The sequence below is a fragment of the Ambystoma mexicanum genome, chromosome 7q (assembly GCF_040938575.1).
Source record: "Ambystoma mexicanum isolate Mex_15411 chromosome 7q, UKY_AmexF1_1, whole genome shotgun sequence".
NCBI lineage: Eukaryota > Metazoa > Chordata > Amphibia > Caudata > Ambystomatidae > Ambystoma > Ambystoma mexicanum.
Genome location: NC_090941.1, coordinates 183,182,624 through 183,204,261, shown reverse-complemented (window position 1 = coordinate 183,204,261; position 21,638 = coordinate 183,182,624).

Below are 21,638 nucleotides of genomic sequence, written 5' to 3'. Positions count from 1 at the left end.
CATGTTGGTAGTATTATGGAGTGTAATCCCCGACGTGTCAGGGACCAGGAGGCCCAGAAAGGGTGAGTTCGATGGTTCATGACAGCATGCCTCCTCCGAAAACCCGTCCCGCCGGGTCCCGTCCCGCCGGGTTTGCCCGGGTGTATGAGATGGAACCTTCTGAGTAACCTGGGGGTATTTAAGTTTGAGATAGGTTCCCAAGTGTGTTCACTGGGGGATATCCTTTCCATTCCACCAAGTACTGGAGTTGGCCACGTCTATATCTGGAATCACAAATTCTGGAGACCTCATACTCCCATTTGGTCATTGACAAGCACTGGGTTAGGCCGGAGGTTATTTCGAGAGGTTTGGACGTATGGCTTTATTAAGGATGTATGAAAGACTGGGTGGATTTTCTTCTCTTCCAGGAGTCTGGTAATTTGAGTCAAAAGGCCACTGGGTTGACGATTTCCTTTATAGGGAAAGGACCATAATACCGGGGAGCCAATTTATTTGGTTGTAGATGCCGTGGCAGTAGCTTCGAGGAGAGCCATACTTTATCCCCTATTGTGTAGAAAGGGCTTGGTCTTCCTTTAGAGTCCGCATACAGCTTGGTCTGGGTCCTGGCGTTCTCTAATTGCTCTTTGGCCTCTCTTTGTACATTAATGAGTGTTTCAATCCGAGTCGACTGTGGGAACTGCTGTAGGATGTGGAAGGATGTGGAAGGACAGAAGGTAGAACCGAAGGGTGGAATCCTTGGCTACAGAAAAAAGGGCTGGTCTTAACGGCCGAGTAATCTGAATTATTATAAGCAAATTCAGCCACTGGTATTAAAAGGGACCAATCGTCCTGGACCTTGGTAGTGAAGCAACAGAGATATTGTTCCAAGGTTTGGTTAACACGCTCTGTAGCTCCGTTGGTTTGGGGATGATAACCTGAGGAGAGGGCACGTTGAATTCCTACTATCCGGCAAAGGTGTTTCCAGAACTGAGAAATGTATTGAGGCCCTCTGTCCGATATGATCTTGGAAGGGAGACCATGTAGTCGAAATATGTGTTCCAGGAAAATTCCAGCAAGTTCTGACGAGGATGGCAGTTTATACAGGGGTGTAAAATGAGCTATATGAGTGAACAAGTCAATGGTGACCATGATGGTTGTGTATCCCCTGGAAGGTAGTAACTCCACAATGAAGTCTGTAGCTATGAATTCCCAAGGCCTTGTTGGTAGTGGAGGTTGATGTAGTAGACCCGCCGATCTTTTGTTGTCGTGTTTGTTTTGATTACAGACAGAGCATGCCTGAACGTACAGTTGTACATCAGCTTTCATTCCGGGCCACCAAAATTGCCTTTGTATTAGTCGAAGGGTATTGGTAATACCATGATGTCCGGAGTAAAGGGTATCGTGACAGAGGTTTATTATCCTTTGTTGTAGTTTTTGTGTTGGAATGACCAAGGCGTTATCTTCGAACAAGTATCCATGTTTAGTCTTCAAATTCCACTGGTTCTTGCTCGAGATGTCTTTCCAGAGCTCAGAGGATTGAGTTTGCATGCGAACTTCATCTAGGACACTGATTGCCTGAGCTACAAATATTGTATGGGGAAACATCTTAGGAAATGTTTGGTCTTCAGGGGGTTCATAGTCAGGACGCCGAGACGGGCGTCAGCGATTGTATTTTGTGTTCCAGGAACATGGTTAATCTGGAACTGGTATTGGGCAAAGAAGAAGGCCCAATGGGCCTGACGGCTGTTCCTGCATTCCAGGGCCTGTAATACTTGGAGATTTCGATGGTCCGTGCGAACCTGGACAGGATGTTTAGGTCCTAGAAGTAAATGACTCCACTCTGTGAAGGCTTGGCGGATGGCTAGCAGTTCCTTTTCTAAAACCGAGTAATGAGTTTCACTGGGGGTCAATGTCCGTGAAAGATAGGCAATAGGATGTTCCAGTCCGTCATCGAGTTCCTGTTTCAAAACTGCTCCGATGGCATAGTCAGAGGCGTCTGTTTCCACTAGGAAGGGTCGATTTATATCAGGTTGAGTCAGGATGGGGGCTTGTGTAAACTCTGTTTTCAAGCGTTGGAAGGCCTTCTCCTGGATTGATGTCCAGTGAAAGGGAGTATCTTTCTTCAACAAGGCAATAATCAGTTGAACAATCTCGGAGAAGGATGGTATGAACTTCCGATAGAAATTAGCTAGGCCCAGGAAAGACTGGATCTGTTTTACGGTGGTCGGAGTTGGCCAGGATAGTATGGCCTTAACCTTGGATTGATCCATTCCTATGCCGTCTGGGCTAAGGACAAATCCTAGATAGTGAACAGTGGAAACATGAAAAAGGCACTTCTCGGGTTTTGCTAGGAGCTTGTGTTCACAAAGCCGTTGTAATACTGCCTTAACATGTCCTTCATGCTTGAGAGGATCCTTAGAGAATTTCAAAATATCGTCCAGGTAGACAATGACGAAAAGAAACAGCATATCCGAAAAAACCCGATCCATAAAGCATTGGAAGATCGCCGGAGCATTACCGAGGCCAAAGGGCATGACCAAGTATTCATAATGACCAAAGGGAGTTCTGAAGGCTGTCTTCCATTCGTCTCCTTCCTTAATACGGATCAGATGGTAGGCACCCCTGAGATCCAATTTGGTGAATATTATGGCTCCTCTTACGGCTTCCAGGATATCTGAGATCAAGGGTACTGGATAACTATCTTTAAGGGTGCACTGATTTAGACCTCGATAATCAAGACAAGGTCTGAGCTCCTTGGTGTCTTTCTTAGGAACAGAAAATAGTGAAGCTCCGGCTGGAGACTTGGATGGGCGTATGGTGCCGTTTTCTAGGTTAGTATCTAGGTATTCACAAAGGGCCTTTTTCTCGGGTTCAGACAGATTAAACATCCTTCCAAAGGGAATCACAGCTGAAGGTTTGGTTTCAATAGCACAGTCTTCCGGCCTATGGGGTGGTAAGGCTTGGACAATAGCAGAAGAGAACACATCGACGTATTCCTGGTAGGCTTTAGGAACCTGGACGATGTTGGAGACCGTAAGAGGACCTTGCTGGGTTGTTGAACGTTCTTCTGATGGTGTCGGAGAAAGATCCAGGAGTAGACAATGAGACATGCAAAATTCGGAACCTAGGAACAGGGAACCTGCTGTCCAATTAATGTATGGATTGTGTTTTTGTAGCCAGGGCATTCCCAATACCATTGGGTAATGGGCAGATTTTATGATGTCAAACTTTATCTTCTCGCGATGATGGTTTATTGCAAGCTCGATTTCCTTGGTCTGAAAGGTTATAGGTACAGAAGAGAGGGGTCTCCCATCAATTGCTTCTATGGGTTGCAACGTGTTCGGGATTCGTAGGGAATATGATGTTTAAGGACCCATTCTTTATCTATGAATATTCCCATGGCCCCACAGTCCACTAATGCCAGAATGGGGTAGGTTTCCTTCTTGGATGGCGATAGAAAGGCCTGTAAAATTACCAGAGAGTTTTGTCCAGGAGAGTTCAAGGATGGTATAGATGTGGAGCCTACATCTCTCTCCCGAAACGGAGCTCCATCTAGGATCGGGAGCTGGCGTTTCCCGAACGCTGCGGAGGGGCTTTTGGACATTCTCTGACTAAATACTTGTCCGACGCACAGTACATGCATAAGCCAGTATGGATCCTTCACAACCTTTCTTGGGGGATATGAGTCCACGGAAGGCCCCTAGTTGCATGGGTTCAGGTTCGTTTGTAGGAACAGAAGTATCTTTGGATTTCGAGGAGGTCTCTAAGGGGTTCTTCTGGAGGGGTGACTTGGTCTTCCTTATCTCTGCCTTCCTTTCCTGGATGCGAAAATCAATCTGTATAGCAAGATCCATAAGTACCTGGTAAGAACTTGGACGTGCCACCCTGGCTAATTCATCCTTGATATCTTCATTTAGCCCTCTTCGAAAGAGAGTGAAGCAAGCTACAGGAGGCCAACCCGCTTCTTTGGCCAGTTGCTTGAATCGAGTCACATAAGTGAGCATGTCCTGAGAGCCTTGCTGGAAATCAAGTAAGCGTTCTTGAGCACTAAAAACCTGTTCTGGGGGTCAGACATGGTTTTAAGTGCTTGAATGAATCCGTCATAATCATCCAAGAGGGCATCTCCGGAATTAACTAATGGTGTGGCCCAGGCTAATGCATTCCCGGAAAGGTGTGACATAATAAAGCCCACTTTAGCCCTGGGGGTGGTGAAATAATAAGGTTTAAAGGTAAAGTGGACCAAACAAGAATCCAGGAATCCACGGAGGGTTTTTGCAGAGCCATCATATTTCTCAACAATGCCGGCCAATAGCACACTGTCTTTTGTGGCAGAGTCGCGGGATAGCACCAATTGCTTTAACGCGGCATTCTCAGCTTTCAGGTTCTGCACTTCGGTCATTAGTTCCTGCATGCTGCGCATAAGATCCTGGATGGCCGCCTCCATGTCTGTATCGACTTCAGTCAGGTGGCATCTCAATCTGTCACAGGTTTCCCCCTTTCTCACCTGTTTTCGTTGTCTGATGAATTCTTTAGGAGGAGTCTTCTTTCGTATGGTTCGGGTCTTATACAAGCCCGCTCGGCCGTCCACGGCTTCCAGTGTTCATTCAGTTTCGATGTCCGGGATCAAGGGAAAACTCCAGGAAATTCAGAAAAAGGATATGGAGCATGTGGCGGCGGTGCAGGGGTTCTGGGAAGGGCTGGATAAGAAGGAGGGAAGGTAGGTTGGAAGAAGGGGTTCCAGGAACCAGGAAACAACAGAATAATACAAGGGAGAGTACGGAGCACATGTCCAGTCACAGCTAACAGCAGCGTTGAGACGCGCGGGGCCGTGGGGGTTTGGCCTCTTTATAGAGTACGCTGCGTAGAACGTGAAGACTGGTGAGCAGCGTTCTGAACTTGCAGCCATGTTGGTAGTATTATGGAGTGCAATCCCCGACGTGTCAGGGACCAGGAGGCCGAGAAAGGGCAAGTTCGATGGTTCATGACAGGTTTTGCTGGGAAACATATATGGGATGTGTTATTTCAACAGGCTTCCTTTTGATTCAGAACAAAATAAAATAAAATAAAGAAATAAAGACTTTGGCTGCAGTCTGAAACTAGCCAAACAGCCCTACTCCTCTGGGCGTCCTGTCTTACAGCCTGCTACACCCTGCTGCCTACAGCCCTAGCCTTTTGGGCTCCCTGCCTCAGCCCTGCTCCTCAGTGCATCCTGCCTTGCAGCCTGCTACACCCTGCTGCCTACAGCCCTAGCCTTTTGGGCTTCCTGCCTCAGCCTTACTCCTCTGGGCATCCTCCCTTGTAGCCTGCTACACCCTGCTGCCTACAGCCCTAGCCTTTTGGGCTCCCTGCCTCAGCCCTGCGCCTGTGGGCGTCCTGCCTTGCAGCTTGCTACACTCCTCTGTCTTCAGCCCTTGTCTTTTGGGCTCCTTGCCTACAGCCCTTGTCCTTTGGGGTCCTTGCCTTGCAGCCTGCTTCATTCCGCTGCCTACAGCCCCTTTCCTCTGGGCTCTGCCCTGCCTTGCAGCTTGCTACACTCCTCTGCCGTCAGCCCTTTTCTTTTGGGCTCCTTGCCTACAGCCCTTGTCCTTTGGGCTCCTTGCCTTGCAGCCTGCTTCATCCCACTGCCTACAGCCCTTATCCTCTGGGCTCCCTTCCTTACAGCCCTGCTCCTTTGGGCTTGCTCCTTGCTGTCCTGCTCCTCTGAGCTCTTTACCTTGCACCCTACAGTCCTCTGCAATCCTCAACAGTTTACCTGCATTTATTACTTTCAGTTATTGCAGCCCCCCTGTTTCCTGACTGCTGCTCCCTTGCTTTCTTACTTCTTTTCTACCCTCAGTTCTTTATCCCTGTCCAATTCAGTTATACTGCTTTCCTTTCATTCTCTTCTTCTAGTTTGCTCATCGACTTCCTTTTTCCTGGATTTGTCTGTAATTGTCTTCTCTTGTATTATTGTAGACCCCTTTGTACAGAGTTTGTCTGTTGGTTTCCGCCAGGCAACCTCTGCCCTTTCCCTTGCCTCGTTTCTGTGTAACAGACACCCATAGCTGTTGTTCCCAGCCATGAGCAAACAGCGTGGGCCTCTGTTATAGCAACTTGTACAGAAGACTGGAGTTTTTCCTAAGGTCCGTGGAACATTTTTTCCCCCTTCTGCATACACCCCAAGAGGGAATCCAGTTTGTACCTTCATTCCCCTGCTACACTTGCCTACTCATTTGTTATCTTTTACTTTCTGCTGTGTGTGTATTTGTCTGTCCACCTTACTTCAGCACAACCACCCAAACCCTACTTGGGTGCCCTGTGCCACTCTTAACAGAGTGCCATCCGTGACTGAATGCAAGAGACAAACATTTCTTGTTCCATAGGCAGGAAAGGCACACACAGACCAAGGATGCTTTCCTTTCGGGTTAAGAAACCTTTAAAAATCTATAGTTTCCCTAAAGACAGCAAACAAGAACCTTAGTCTAAAGAACAGTCTCGCCTTAGTAAACAAAGATTTACAAGCATGGTACTACACTCACTGGCTTGCTGACCCTTCTTCCATGTATAACAATTATGACATTTGCGACTATGATCCGCAGTCCTTATCCGTTGAAGAGCTAAAGCAAGATAATGAATTCTTACAGATCTTGTTAGACCAAACAGTGAAAAACACTCCTGTGTCTTCTGATAATTATTCTAACACCGCTACAACCAAGGATATAGCACTCATTGTGGGAGACTCTAAACCAGAATACGCTGTTGCCAGAGTGATATGCTCAAGATCAGCTTGGCAAGCTCCCCAGACTGCTGGAAACCCTCATTTGACAGGACAAGGCAGTCAGTATCCTGAGGTTAGAGCACCTGGTCCTGGGTACAAAAGACCTATACTGACCATCGGTTGTCTTAATGCTTCCCCAGTATCTACTAACCACTATAACCTTAAGGTTAGTCTTCCCATTGCTACAACCGAATTTTCTGCCACACCAGATTCTGAAGCTTTAGATCAGGCTAATGATACATACCTGCTACAAGAACAACTCCTACGCCTTAAAAGAAAGACCGAAGATCTCTATGATGACTTTGTTTATTTACATAGTAAAAATTCTATGAAGGGACACATTATTCCCGACCTTCTGACACAGAGCGTCATCACGACTTGGGCGGTAACGGTAACGCTATTAGCGCGGGCGGTATTAGCCCTACCGCCGAACTCCCCGGCGCTAATAGCGCCGGATCACAAGTTCGGCGGTAATGTAAGTCCCCATTCCCCACTGAGCCCATTCGGGAATGCCCCATTCCCCATTGGGCTCAATGGGGAATCTTCACGCTAATACTGCCGGCGGATTTCCCGCCGGCGGTAATAGCGTGAATTTTCGGCGGATTTCCCCCCAGCTCAGAGCTGGGGCGAAATCCGCCGAAGCCCTGATTCGGCGGACCCTTAAATCCGGCGGTAATAGCGCTACCGCCGGATTTAAGGGTTACCGCCGAAGTCGTGATGAGGCCCACAATGTCCTACACCCGACATACTGTCTTTAGAGATCGACATGGTAAGGCCTGGAATTGCCACGCAGAAAAGGATACAGATTTATACCAAGCAGATGGAAGACCTAAATTTAGCATATGCATCCATTCTAAAGTCTGACAAAGCTCTTTCACTTTCTAACCACAGTAACTCAGGTTCTGGTACATCAGACCACGATTCTAATACTGAACAATACCCGGTACCTGTCTGGAATCCAGCCTTTCCATCAGTCAATACCCCAGACCCACCAAGCAATCTGAGCACACCAGACTTTGAAGATCAGCCTTCAGAACGCCTACCCAATCATGACCCCACATCTGTCATACTACCTGTTACTGTATCTGCTAGCCCAATCTCTGCTGCTCCTCCTGCTAATACTTCTAAATCTGCTACTGTTGCAGCATCTCACATCACTCTTTTCGCAGCAGAAGCACCCCCTTCCTCTCTGCCTGCAAGGACAGAACCTGTCGCTAAGTCAGATAACAACTTTTCTTTTGGGACTACAGCTCCGGTTGTTCTGGCTGGTGCCTCTGCAGCACTAAAACTACCAGACTCTACTCTATCAGTCTCAGGTGCTTCACTGCCCGCTGGTTCTTCTATGGCACCCACACTCCCAGTTGCTACAGCATCAGAACTATCTACAGCCATTCATGTCTCTCTGCTGCGGTGGCTTCTGAACTTCCTACAAATCATGGAGAACCCGCCACTGTGACTCCTGAATTTTCTGCGGCTAATCTTGACTTTGCCATTGCTGCGTCTGATGCCTTGCAAAACCTTCCTAGAGCAACCAACTCTGCTGTACCTCTGGCTCCACGTTTCAACACCTTACTGTTGCCTTTCAAAGCAAGCTTTGCCATGGAACCTGCAGCAGACATTCACAGTTCCTCTATTCATGAACACACTGTTGGGTTTTGTGCTCCAAAGACTTTGTCTTTTCTGATTTCTGCCTCAAAGGTTCAGCACATTGATACTGTCTCCGCCCTTCAAGACTCCCACCTTACAACCTTAAACAGTTTTTGGTGCTTCATGATGTGCCTTTTGTTATGACAGACATTCTTCTTGTATGTCGGTCTTCAGGGGGCCTGGAGAGGGGCCTTTTGTCATGCATGCGCCATGGGCGCATACATTGGTGATCAATATGGACAAGTTGTTATTCATTTATCTGCAGAAAACTCTTGGTTCAACCGATATTTACTTCTTGGACCTTATTTCCGATTTGCGAGACTTTGGTGCTTTTCTATTTTTTCCAGCAAACTATACTTACCACAATGCACTTGGCTATAACCATCTATTCTTGGCTATTCCTATTTTTCATCATCGGAACTACAATCCCCAGAAGCCCTAGGGATCAGCTCTGCTTCCACCAGCTCAGGAACAGAAAGGGAGGAGGCCGATTGTATGCAGGTGTGCTGATCCAGGTGCGAGCAATTAGCCTGCCTCTGTGCTGGGCTGGGCGGCATAAAAGCTGCTGCCTGCAGGAGCTCAGTCTCTTGCATTAAGAGTCCTTCCAGCACCTTTTTGCTTCGAGCCACGTTTTTTTTGCATGCTGTTCCTGGTTTTTTCTGATCCTGTTTCCAGTGCCTCGCTGCCCAGCTCCTCTGGGCTCACTCCTTGTTGCCCAGCTCCTCTGGGCTTACTCCTTGCTGCCCTGCTCCTTAGGGCTCCCTGCCTTGCAGCTTGCCTCACCCCGCTGCCTACAGCCCTTGTCCTCTGGGTGTCCTGCCTTGCAGCCTGCTACACCCTGCTGCCTACAGCCCTAGCCTTTTGGGCTTCCTGCCTCAGCCCTACTCCTCTGGGCGTCCTGCCTTACAGCCTGCTACACCCTGGTGCCTACAGCCCTAGCCTTTGGGCTCCCTGCCTCAGCCCTGCTCCTCAGTGCGTCCTGCCTTGCAGCCTGCTACAGCCTGCTACACCCTGCTGCCTACAGCCCTAGCCTTTTGGGCTTCCTGCCTCAGCCCTACCCCTCTGGGCGTCCTGCCTTGTAGCCTGCTACACCCTGCTGCCTACAGCCCTAGCCTTTTGGGCTCCCTGCCTCAGCCCTGCTCCTCTGGGCGTCCTGCGTTGCATCTTGCTACACTCCTCTGCCTTCAGCCCTTGTCTGTTGGGCTCCTGCCAACAGCCCTTGTCCTTTGGGCTCCTATCCTTGCAGCCTGCTTCATTCCGCTGCCTACAGCCCCTTTCCTCTGGGCTCCGCCCTGCCTTGCAGCTTGCTACACTCCTCTGCCTTCAGCCCTTTTCTTTTGGGCTCCTTGCCTACAGCCCTTGTCCTTTGGGCTCCTTGCCTTGCAGCCTGCTTCATTCTGCTGCCTACAGCCCTTATCCTCTGGGCTCCCTTCCTTACAGCCCTGCTCCTTTGGGCTTGCTCCTTGGTGTCCTGCTCCTCTGAGCTCTTTACCTTGCACCCTACAGTCCTCTGCAATCCTCAACAGTTTGCCTGCATTTATTACTTTCAGTTATTGCAGCCCCCCTGTTTCCTGACTGCTGCTCCCTTGCTTTCTTACTTCTTTTCTACCCTCAGTTCTTTATCCCTGTCCAATTCAGTTATACTGCTTTCCTTTCATTCTCTTCTTCTAGTTTGCTCATCGACTTCCTTTTTCCTGGATTTGTCTGTAATTGTCTTCTCTTGTATTATTGTAGACCCCTTTGTACAGAGTTTGTCTGTTGGTTTCAGCCAGGCAACCTCTGCCCTTTCCCTTGTCTCGTTTCTGTGTAACAGACACCCATAGCTGTTGTTCCCAGCCATGAGCAAACAGCGTGGGCCTCTGTTATAGCAACTTGTACAGAAGACTGGAGTTTTTCCTAAGGTCCGTGGAACATTTTTTCCCCCTTCTGCATACACCCCAAGAGGGAATCCAGTTTGTACCTTTATTCCCCTGCTACACTTGCCTACTCATTTGTTATCTTTTACTTTCTGCTGTGTGTGTATTTGTCTGTCCACCTTACTTCAGCACAACCACCCAAACCCTACTTGGGTGCCCTGTGCCACTCTTAACAGAGTGCCATCCGTGACATTAATACCATGACTGTCCACTGGGCACCACAGCAGCTCGCATACACACATACTCACATTGATTGTGCACATGTGTTTGGCGCTGTGGGGCCTAAGGGACAGGCATGGTATTTTTTTTTACTGGACATCTATTGTAGATGGGCAGTAAAGAAAAAAATCATCCCCGCCCCATGGTCCCCCAGTGCCTGGCATACACACATAACCACATTAATTGTGTGCGTGTGTGAGGAGCTCGGGACACAGGGAACAGGCATGCCATTTTTTCTACTGGGCATCTATGATAGGTGTCCAGTAAAAACAAATGTCTGACCCCAATCCCCCCAGCGCCTCGCATACACACAATCACATTCATTGTGTGCGTGTGAGGCAAAGAGGCCCAGGGGGCAGGCATGGCATTTTTTGCTGGGTATGCTGTTATGAAGCAAGACTGACATGTGTTATGCAACCAGTCTAGATATTTCTTACTGAGGCATGACATTTTGTATTGGGCATATTTGATAAAGCAAGCAGGCTCAGTGGTATTATTCTAACAGTGGAATGACATTTTGTATTAGGCATCTTTGGTAAAGCAAGCATAAGTGTTATTATGTAGCCAGGCAGGCATTTCAATGCAGCCAGTCTAGCCATTTCTTATTGTGGTATGACTTGTTTTTATTGGGCATCTTTGATAAAGCAAGCATGATGAGTGTTATTATGTAGCTCAACTGGCATTTTAGTACAGCCAGTTTGGACATGTTTTCATACTTTGGCATGCATTTTTAATGATAAAGCCAACTGGAGTATGTTCTTATGTGGGGATACTGGCATATATTGGCAGAATAAACATGGACATGTGTTCTTATAGTATAATTACTGGTATTATGCCCAAAGCATACTTGAGAATATTCTTATATGGGAATACTAGGGTATAATGGTGCAGTAAGCATCGAAATGTATGGGAACAGCCAGAGTGAAAATGTTTTAAAGTGGCACATATTGTGCAAAAAGGTAGCATGAAAATGTGATGGAGAAATGCTCCTGTGCACTGTTGGTGACTTGCATCTACTGGATTTTTTCATGAGTTACCCTACAAATCCAATTGCAAACTGTTTGGCTTTTTATCCAATTTTTATTTTAAAAAGGTGTGCTCTAAAATCCACCATTATAACTCATTATTTAAAAAACAAATCTCGGGTGGAAAACCCCCCGAAACCCCTTTTGTTGGTGTGGGATCCCTTGCTATGCTCGGTTACTGTGGCATATCTGATACATATATTTACACCCTTCCAGTTAAAAAATCCACCAACCGCCACTGAATTAAACACTCACAATACATATTTCAAAGTGCACTCCACCATATGCATTTGCTTTAATGCTGGGTCGAGTATGTCTTGCACCCGTAAAACATATTTAACCACGTACTATTATCAATATTTGTATCGTCTGACCCCATATTCACTAGCATGGACACTCACACGCCATTCACCCCAACAATCGAATGTGGTTTCTCACCCCTCTGGGATCGTGACCCCACTGCATTCACTAACCAACTCACTGCCACTGCTTCCTCTCTCTTAAAGTCTTCCCCATAACCCTCTGCTGACCCCATGCTCAATTCTCTCACTGCCCCCCTGAGAGAAGTTCTCACAGCAGTGGGCAAAATGCCCCTTCTTCCCTCATTTATGACATATAACCTTGAGTCCAGCGCATGCCCCATTACTTGCAAAGTGGAACGTGCTTCCATATTGGAAGAATCTTTTAACATCTGGTCTGTTCATTTTTTTATCATCAATTTGCTCAGGTGCAGTTCCTTTCTTCACCAACTCTCCTTTTGGTGCCGCCATATTCTTTTTCTGCACTCCTTTCTTATGATCTGTTCAAGTATTCACTGCAGCAACCCCCTTCTCCATGACCTGTGAGTCCTTCTTTTCTAGTTCTTCAACACATACCATCATGTGCTCCATCTTCTTTGTCATATCGAGCACATTGTATAGGCTGGGGTCTTTCTTAGTCTATATTTCTTCTCTAATCTTGCTCTCATGTATTTTCAACATAAACTGATCTCAAAGTCACTCATTATAAATTACTCCAAAGTTACAATTGTTTGCCAGCTCCCTGAGCCCTGTGATGAAGTCCTCAATGGATTTACCCCTTCCGTGTTCACGTACACCGTAGTAGTACCTCTGTAGTATAATGCTGGTTTACTTTTCAAAGTGCTAGTACATTTGTTTCAGTTTGCACAATGAATTTCATGATCATCCTCCTTAGAAGGGGATCCCACTGAGTTGAGCGGAAGGGTATGAGACATACCAAGGGGTCATGTCACGGTCTGCCAACCTGCGAGCACTAACTTAGTCTGTAAATCCCGACATATTAAAAATAAGGTTCTCTAACTTCCCACTTTGGACATTCAAAAGTCACCAGTCATTCATGCAAGTAGTACTGGGACGAGGAGGCCCCAGATGGAGGCGTGGGACCACTGGCAACAGTCTAGTTGCTCTGAATTACCTGAAAGCAATCAGTGCATAAAAAGAGAAAAGGAAGAACTAGGAGTCAGTAGTTGTGGTCACAGTAGAAGGAGTAGTAGTGCTTTTGGCAGCAGAAGTAACACTACTGGTTGTAGGAGGGGAAGGCAGAGAAGTGGAAGAATAAGAAGCGGATTGAGAAAGCAAGCAGCAAAGAAGAAGAAAGTTAGAAAACATTCAGAGAAGTCATGGCAACTAAGTGTAATTGGCATCCATGAACTAACTGACTTGTATTTTTATTTATTGTGCATTTGTAAGGTGCTCATACATCAAGTAAATTGTGTTTCAAATCTCCCAATGGGCAACAGGGAAGGAACATGGGAATTAAAGGAAATATAACAATGAAAGATAGAGGTGGACCTACTAGGCCCTGTGAGCATTCAGAATGTGCAAGTATAGAGAGAGAGAAGGGAAGAGGGAGTGGGGGATAAGTGCAAGGGGTACGGAAGAGGAACATGCTAGAGGGTAAGCAGCTGTTAAGTGACTGTCTGAGAGTGCTCAGCTGCCAATAAATAAGTAAGTGCAGGCCTGTGATGGCAAAGGCCAGACGGTGCCAAGGAAAATGCTGGGAGCGGGCGGAAGCTGAAGGCGATGGGGTGTGGAAGGCCAGGACCCAGGAGGACACATAAGGGCCCTGGTGACCAATCTCAGCAACTGTGGTGTTTAGCAGAGGAGGGAGGAAGGGAAGGAGGAGGTAAAAAGGAGGGTCTTGAGTATCTTCCTCAATTTGAGGAGATCCAGCTCAAGATGAAGAGGCAGGGGGAAGCTGTTCCATAGCTGGGAGCCTGCCAAGGAAAGAGATTAGTCACAAGCTTGCTGTTTAGCGAAGCACTTCTCACATAGAGTGTTGGTGCCGGAGGAACATTAAGATCTTGAGGAAGAGTATTTAGTGAGAGCCAGTTGCAAATAGCGTGGCTCCCGGGCGCCTGAAGCCTTATGGATGATGCAGAGGGATTTTAATTTGATCCTTGCAGCAACAGAGAGCCAGTGCAGAGATTATAGAGCTGGAGAGATGTGGTCCATGGGCTAGAGGTCAAGGATCAGTCCCACAGCCCTATTCTAGATTAGCCGGAGGTGTCGAAGAGAAGAAGAGAGTAGATAAAGGAAGAAGCTATTGCAGTAGTTAATACTAGAGAGAACCAGAGCTCTAGAAACATGGAGCTTCTGTGGGAAAGTGAGGAAAGGAAGAATTCCTTTGAGGAGGTGGAGTTGAAAGTGGGCCTTCTTGGCAAGGCCCTGAATTTGAGGGAGTCGAAGATGACTCCAAGGTTTCTGGCTTCTGATGAAGGAGAAAGGGGAGAGCCCACGAGGGCAAGAAAGAGGGAGCAGCAGTCCCAATAGGAAGTCGTTGAGGCAGAGATCATTGGAAGTACACCAGGACTAAATGTCAGATAAGCAGCGAGGAATGATGGAGGAATTAAGGAGAGGAACGGAGGGATGTTTGAAGAAGAGTTGTGTGTTGTCTGCATAACACTGGAAGTTGGGGGAGAAGATGGAAATGAGGTGTGCCAGTGGAGCAAGATAGGTGTTAAAGAGCCTGGGAGCACACTTGGGGGTACCACAGGTGGAGAAAGAGGTTGGGGAGGAGAAAGAGCCCAGAATGACTTGGGACAGAAGGTCATTGAGGTAGGAGGTCAGCCAGACCAGTGCCCACTCCGAGATACATAGGGTATTGTGGAGCCGTTTTATGAGGATGGAGTGGTTAATCGTGTTAAATGCAGAGGAGAGATCAAGTAGAACGAGAACAGATGGAGAGTTGGATTCAAGAGATGCAAGCAGTTCCTCACAGGTGTTCAGAAGGGCAGTTGTGTTGCCTCTGGATAATCAGAATCCAGATTGATGGTCATGTAGGGAACTAACAAGTTCACTGTGCTCGGTCAGTTGGGGGAAGACCAGCTTCTCCAGGAGTTTCCCAAGGAAGGGGGTGATAGATATGGGGCGGTAGTTGGCTGGACAAGATGGGTCTGCAGAAGGTTTTTGCAGGAGGGGACACACACGTGAGTGCTTGAGGGAGGAGATAGATCCAGTAGCAAAAGAGTCATTGTAGAAATCAGCATGTGCAGGGGCAAGAGAGCCAATATTGTATCTTGCAAATGAGGCAGAACCAAACCGGGAGGTAAAGCAGACGGAGCGGTTTGGCACCTGTTCAAGTCACTGGAGCGCAGGCGGCGTACAAGAAGAGGACAGCACACGCATTCCTCAGAGGGACTCTGCAAAGGGGTGTGGCAGTCAGTTAACTGAGGTGCGGTGGAGCCACACGCCTTGCGGCCCTTCACCACACCCAGAGCCGAGGAGACGATGGTGGTGAGCAGCAGAAAGAACCGCTAGTTAGCACGCTGTCAAAGCGAACCAAGTCTCATAAAGAGAAAGGCAGAAAGAGTTTGTTGCACACTTATCTGAGACTTCAACATTTGGTTCGAAAGGGAAAATGAAACCTCAGCGGACTCACTATACGCATTCCTGGAAACACTGCACTTCACGCAAATAGTAAATGATCCACCGACAACGCCAGACACACCCTGGACGTAATCTTCTGTAGAGAAGGACTATGCGAATTTGCGCAACCTGCACCAATGGTATGGAGTGACCATTACCTGATACCATTCTACATCAAACCCGCCCACTGGCCAGAAAGGAAATACTCCATGCCAGCAAGAAAAGAAACTCGAGTCCTTAACAAACTTACTAGACTTGACCCTATCAAGCACCACAGTGCAAACTGAAACAACCCCAGACGTAGCAGAAAATACACTCTTGGATTACTGAAGCCCTAGACCACCTAGCATCAGCAAAACCTTTCAAAGCCACACCAAAAAAACTGCCTGCAAAATGGTTCACAGAAGAGCTGAAAGAACAACAAAAAACAACAACCGCAAAATGGAAAAAACATTGAGAGAACAGTACAACCAACAGGACTAAATAAAATACCAAAGACAGCTCAGACTATACAAATCAACAGTACTCAAAGCAACAAAAGAAAATACTATGCCAATTGAATCGGCAAACAATCCACTGAAAGAACTCTTCAGAATCATCAAAGAGATCCAAAAAAATCATCCTGCAAGAAAGCTATGATCCTGACACAAACACTATGTAACAGTATCACCAACCACCTAAGATCGAAAATAGAAACAATACAAAAGACCATCAACACAACCTACGCTAATACAATCACAACCGCCTAACCACAGACAATGTGTGAAATATCAATTACAGCATGACTCACCTGAGTGGAACCAATCACTGAACACATTTTCTCCACACTGATCAAGGACACCAACCTTGCAGGATCTCCAAGGAACCCCTTCCCGCAGATATCTTCAAAGAAATCCACAATCGCAGAACCCCAGCAACACACTTCTGGAACCTAATGAACCCTGCACTCTAAAAAGGAATCGGACCAACCGTCATCGAATCAGCATACATCAAACCACTGGTAAAAAAGGAATCGGAAAGAGCAGAAGACCCAAGCAACTACAGACCGTTATCCAACTAGCCCTACCCAGCAAAGATCCTGGAGGACCAAGTATACAAGATCCTACTCAAATATGTCGAAACAAACAGAATCCTCAACCAGTCACAAGTCGGCTTCAGACCAATGATAGTAACAGAATCAGCGTTCCGATAGATATGGGTCGACCTGAAAATAAATGCAGACAATGGCACCCAATCAGCCCTCATATTATTGGACATATTTCTGGCTTTCGACACAATTAGCCATGCAACACTAACGAAAAAAACTGTTGGAATGTGGCACAAAGGTGGCTTACATCATTCATCACAAATTGAACCACAAGAACCTACTTACCGCCATTCATCTCAAACACCAAAAACTCTCCTGCGGAGTTCCTCAGGGATCCTGCCTCTCTCCCCTGCTTTTCAAAATCTACATGTGCCCCCTAATGAAAATCATTCAAACCCACGGACTAACTGCCTTTAACTTGAAGATGACACACAACTGATTGTGAATACCGCCAAGACCCAGGAACAAAATAACTGTCTCAACAACTGTCTCACAGACAGAATTGAAACAGATTTTTTTTTTAATTTTATCGGTTTAACACAAACCTTTAAAATATTTACAAAAAAACACAAAACACAACACATCAACTTATCACAGTCCTTTAGGAAGACCCCTCCCATTTTCTATTCCGAGGGTCGAATCAAAATCCTCATTGCTCGTCAACCAACACTGAATTCAAACGAATTTCAATTATCGTTAGAAAACGAGTCAATAGTAGTATCAATTTTATGTCTGTTCCTTGGAACATATTGGCCCACCAATCGTCGGCACAAAGGGAGGGGTGATTTAGGCACCAAGGGCCCAGGTGATATGTCCTTTCTGATCGAAGTGCCGTGCAAAATAGCACCTAATGCTTAAGGGTTTCCTTGTCCTTAGTGCATAGTCTACACGTTAGATTGGAGATATTCATACTTTTCCGTGGCGCCAACCGCTCCTTGGTTTTAAATACGTTTAGGCGCAGTGACAGAAACACTCTTCGAGCCTGAGGAACTGGAAACAACTCGATGTAACGTTGTGAAGAGTTAAATGCCTGTGTTTCGAGCGGCGCCTCGCTCATCATTTTTGCTGCAGCTCGTTGTGAGCAAGTTTGGTCCCAATCCGCACGCCAGATTTTTAATTTGGCGGCGTTCGGGTCATTATGCAGCATGTCCAGAGTGATTCCAAATTCACTCAGAATCTCTTTGCATCTCCTGACCCACAGGGCCACCAAGCTGTTATTTGTTGGCGTCAGATCATAAAAGATGTCAAATTGCGGTATTTGCTCGCGCCGGCAAATATTGCGAAACATACTCACCAGAGTCCAGCATACCCTTGCAGGGAGCGAAATGAGCGACAGTTCGTATCTCACACATGATGTCAGGATACCCCTTGGGAGAGACAATACCTTAGACCAGAAACAATTCTCCAGCGATGCCCAAGTGTCGTGGCTACATCGCAAGGCGTTTTCAGCACCATATAGTAAAACCGGGATTACCTTTTGCTGGTAAAAAGCAAGCACCGGTTTTAATGAAAATTTTCCAAATTTCTTATGCATGATGACAGCTTGACTTGCCAGTTGCTTGCATTTCCTTTTGGTTTCAATGACCCATGGACCGTCGTTGATTGACGAGTTTATTAGCATGCCGAGGTATTTTACGCTCTCGGCTATCTGAATGGTCTCTTGACCCAGGTACCATCTCTGTTTTCTAGATTTTTTACCTCCTTTACTATTCAGATTGTGTAACATCAGAATTTTGCATTTTTTAGTGTTTATTACCAGATGGTTAGTTGCAACATATTGGTCAACCGCGTTCAGCTTCCTCTGAAGGCCGACAGGAGTTAGGTCCATCAGGACCAAATCATCGGCGTATAGCAGCCAACTTAGATGGGACTTTGCTACTTTTGGTGGAAAAGAACTTATTGAATCAATCGCTAAACCTATATTTGATATGAATAAGCTGAATATTGCGGCAGCTAGGGGACAGCCTTGTTTTACCCCTTTCTAGGTTTTGATTGGTGCTGATAAAGTTCCAGAACTATCCAAACGGATTTGTATGGAGGTTTCAGAGTGCAGATCTTGGATTGCTGCTAATAAGTCAGCCAGACATCCCCAACTTTGTAGTTTTGACCATAGAAGAGGCCTGTCGATAGTATCAAATGCACATGAAAAGTCAATGAAACAGAATTGACTTACTGTATAAGCACCTAACAAATGCATAATAAAATAAAATAAACTGGATGACAAGGAACAACCTCAAAATTAACCCAGCAAAAACGGAAATAATGTTCTCACCCACACAAAACGATGCACTCAACCCACAACTGGAGTGGCCAGCCGGCATGGGAACACAACCGGAGGCTTCCAACACCGTAAATAACCTAGGAATACTCATGGACAATGGCTATCCCTGGAACCGCAAGTCAAGGCAATCACTAAAAAGTGCTTCTACCTCCTAATACTACTTGGAAGATTGCTCCCATACCTCTCCTTTCCTCACAGAACCCTTACAATCATATCCCTGATACTAACAAGAATTGACTACTCAAACAGCCTCTACCTAGCAATGCCAGAAAGACTCATCAAGAAACTCCAAAGGGTCCTAAACACTGCAGCCAGGATTCTACTAAGATTAAACAGAAGAGACCACATCACTCCGGCTTTGAGAAGCCTTCACTGGCTACAAGTAAAAAAAACACATCAAATTCAAAGCCCTCTGCATCTTCCACAAAGCCGTACACAGACAAGGAGCCGAATTATTCCAAGCCAAGATCAGCCGCTACAAGCCAAGAAGGAAACTAAGATCAAGCGTTGACCTACAAATAGAGACAAAAAAGTATGAAAAAAGGAAATTCAGAGAAACAGCAGTTTCACACCTAATTGCTAACCTTTGGATACCATGCCCAAAGAAATTAGAACCTCAGAAGACCACATCACCTTCAGGAAATGACTCAAAACCTGGCTATTCAGCAGACAATAACAAGCGCAAAGGGACATTAACAGCAAAACGATTGCAGACCAAAGAAACACACTAAGGGACGTGGTCACAGATAACAGTGGCACAATCAAAGAGGACCAGAACCCTGCCACGCCCACCCTTCCCCTTTCGCCCCACAGCCATGCCCAACAGCTAGAGTCATCAACATAGAGAAGGCCGCCCAATCAAGAGACAGATTTAGGGATAACACCCAGGCACTATTTATGCAACAAGGAAAACTCAGACAGGTGAAGCAATAAAGCCTTGCCGAACTACCCAACTAGGGCCAACCAGTGGAGCACCACTTCCTCAATTTATTATAACACCAGCTGCACAGCCATTCAGCAGCCAACGCACAACAGGTCCATACCCAACTACAACAACTAACCCAAACATGTAACCAGGAACACATTAAGTACAACCAACCCTCTGCCACCAAACCCTGAGACGAAGTCAGCCTCTGAGCCCAGAGAGAAGGCGAGATTGGCCAACGGACCACAACCAAGAACATTGGTTGATACCATCGAGCGGCAACCATAGACTCAAGCCAGAGGCATCTTCAAACCAACTAGCTTAGTAACCCATTACTCCCTTCTTGATCCTCCAACAAAACCAACTCCACAACACATAACTAGGGGCTAGCCTCACTACACATAAACACACTGAGAATTAATCTAATGCTCACACTCTAACAACTCTCAGAGACTCTGGAAATGACGCTAGCAGGAACACCCCTGTACGCAGTACATAAATCCATCAACACTACACAAATGCACACTAACACAATATATTCAAAGCCTGACAGCCATTCGTGACTCTGGACCCGTATGGATACAATTTACCAGTGGAACCAACCACAAACTGCACACTAACATCACATGAGACACACACTGGACACAAACATTAGCACACATCCGAGGCAGTGAGTCCTACACATACAGTTACAACAGAGGGGGGCCTCCCGAACCAACTCCCACATGCAAGACAATGCTCGCAGATGACAGTTCCTCCTGATTCTGAATCTATCCTATCATCCTAACCCCAATAACACACCCAGCGTTCTTCTCTTGCAGAGCCACGTGAGTGCCTGGAAACTGCCCTTGGGTGGTGGCGGTGTGCGGTATAAAACAACATAACATAATGCTGTCTTATGAATTTAAAGACTCTTACTGAGCTGTTTCCTCACTAACTCCAGTGGCAACGTTCAGGTCTGGTTAGCTTTTCAGGATTCTGCCCCCTTTTCAAATCTCAAGTAATGCATATAAAGAGTGACACCTCTAACCACTGTTTGAGGGTCCATGAATTGCCAGCACACAGTCCAGAAAATCCTCTTTCCAGGCTGCTCATTTTACAGAAGGTTCCCCTGGAGTTTCCAGGAATTGGGGAGTCATACTACTTATGGTGCCAAATATAGCCCCATAGGTAAGTCACTTACCTGGTGTATTAGCCAGAAGGACTGCTCACACAATTAAAATAAACCAAATGGCAAGCTATGTCCCTCTCCACAATTCTATGACCCCTTCCCAAAGTTCACTTATGCAGCATGATCAGTATTTGGGACGGTACTTCCCAGCTCCTCCAGCGTGTTCTTAAGCAGTCTATGGATGCCTCACAGGTGGGTCTCTGAGTTTCCCCACTCCAATTTTCCCCAATCCAGCTGTCTGAAACAGTGTTGCTCAAGTTGCTGCGTCAACCAATTCTCCAAAACTGCACAGCACGAGTGTGCAATTCCACAGGGTCCTTTTTTCTAACTCATGACGGCTCTCTGCAACCATGGCAGGCCTTCTCCTCTCTGATTGATGATGCATCTGCGCAGTGAACCCTTCTCTGTAGCAGGGGCACACAGCCTCCATGGTAGAGGCTGCACTGGCCTCTAGGAAACACCACCCGGTCACAGCTAAATCAAGCTGTAAAGGAGAGCCAATTGGCAACAGACTCTCTCTGTGAGAAGAACTGCACACAAGCTACCATCCGACTCAACCCATGGCAGGCAGAGAAGAGCAGAAACATTTCAGAGACACAGGAGTGCCATTCTCAAGTCATGTGCACCGCATCTGGGGGCCTGTAGAATGTCCACTCATGTAGGATATGTTCTCAGTAGGTATTTAGTCACGCAAAAGAACGGTGGGTAGCAGGCCTCCAGATGTCCCCTGCTTCGGCACACTAT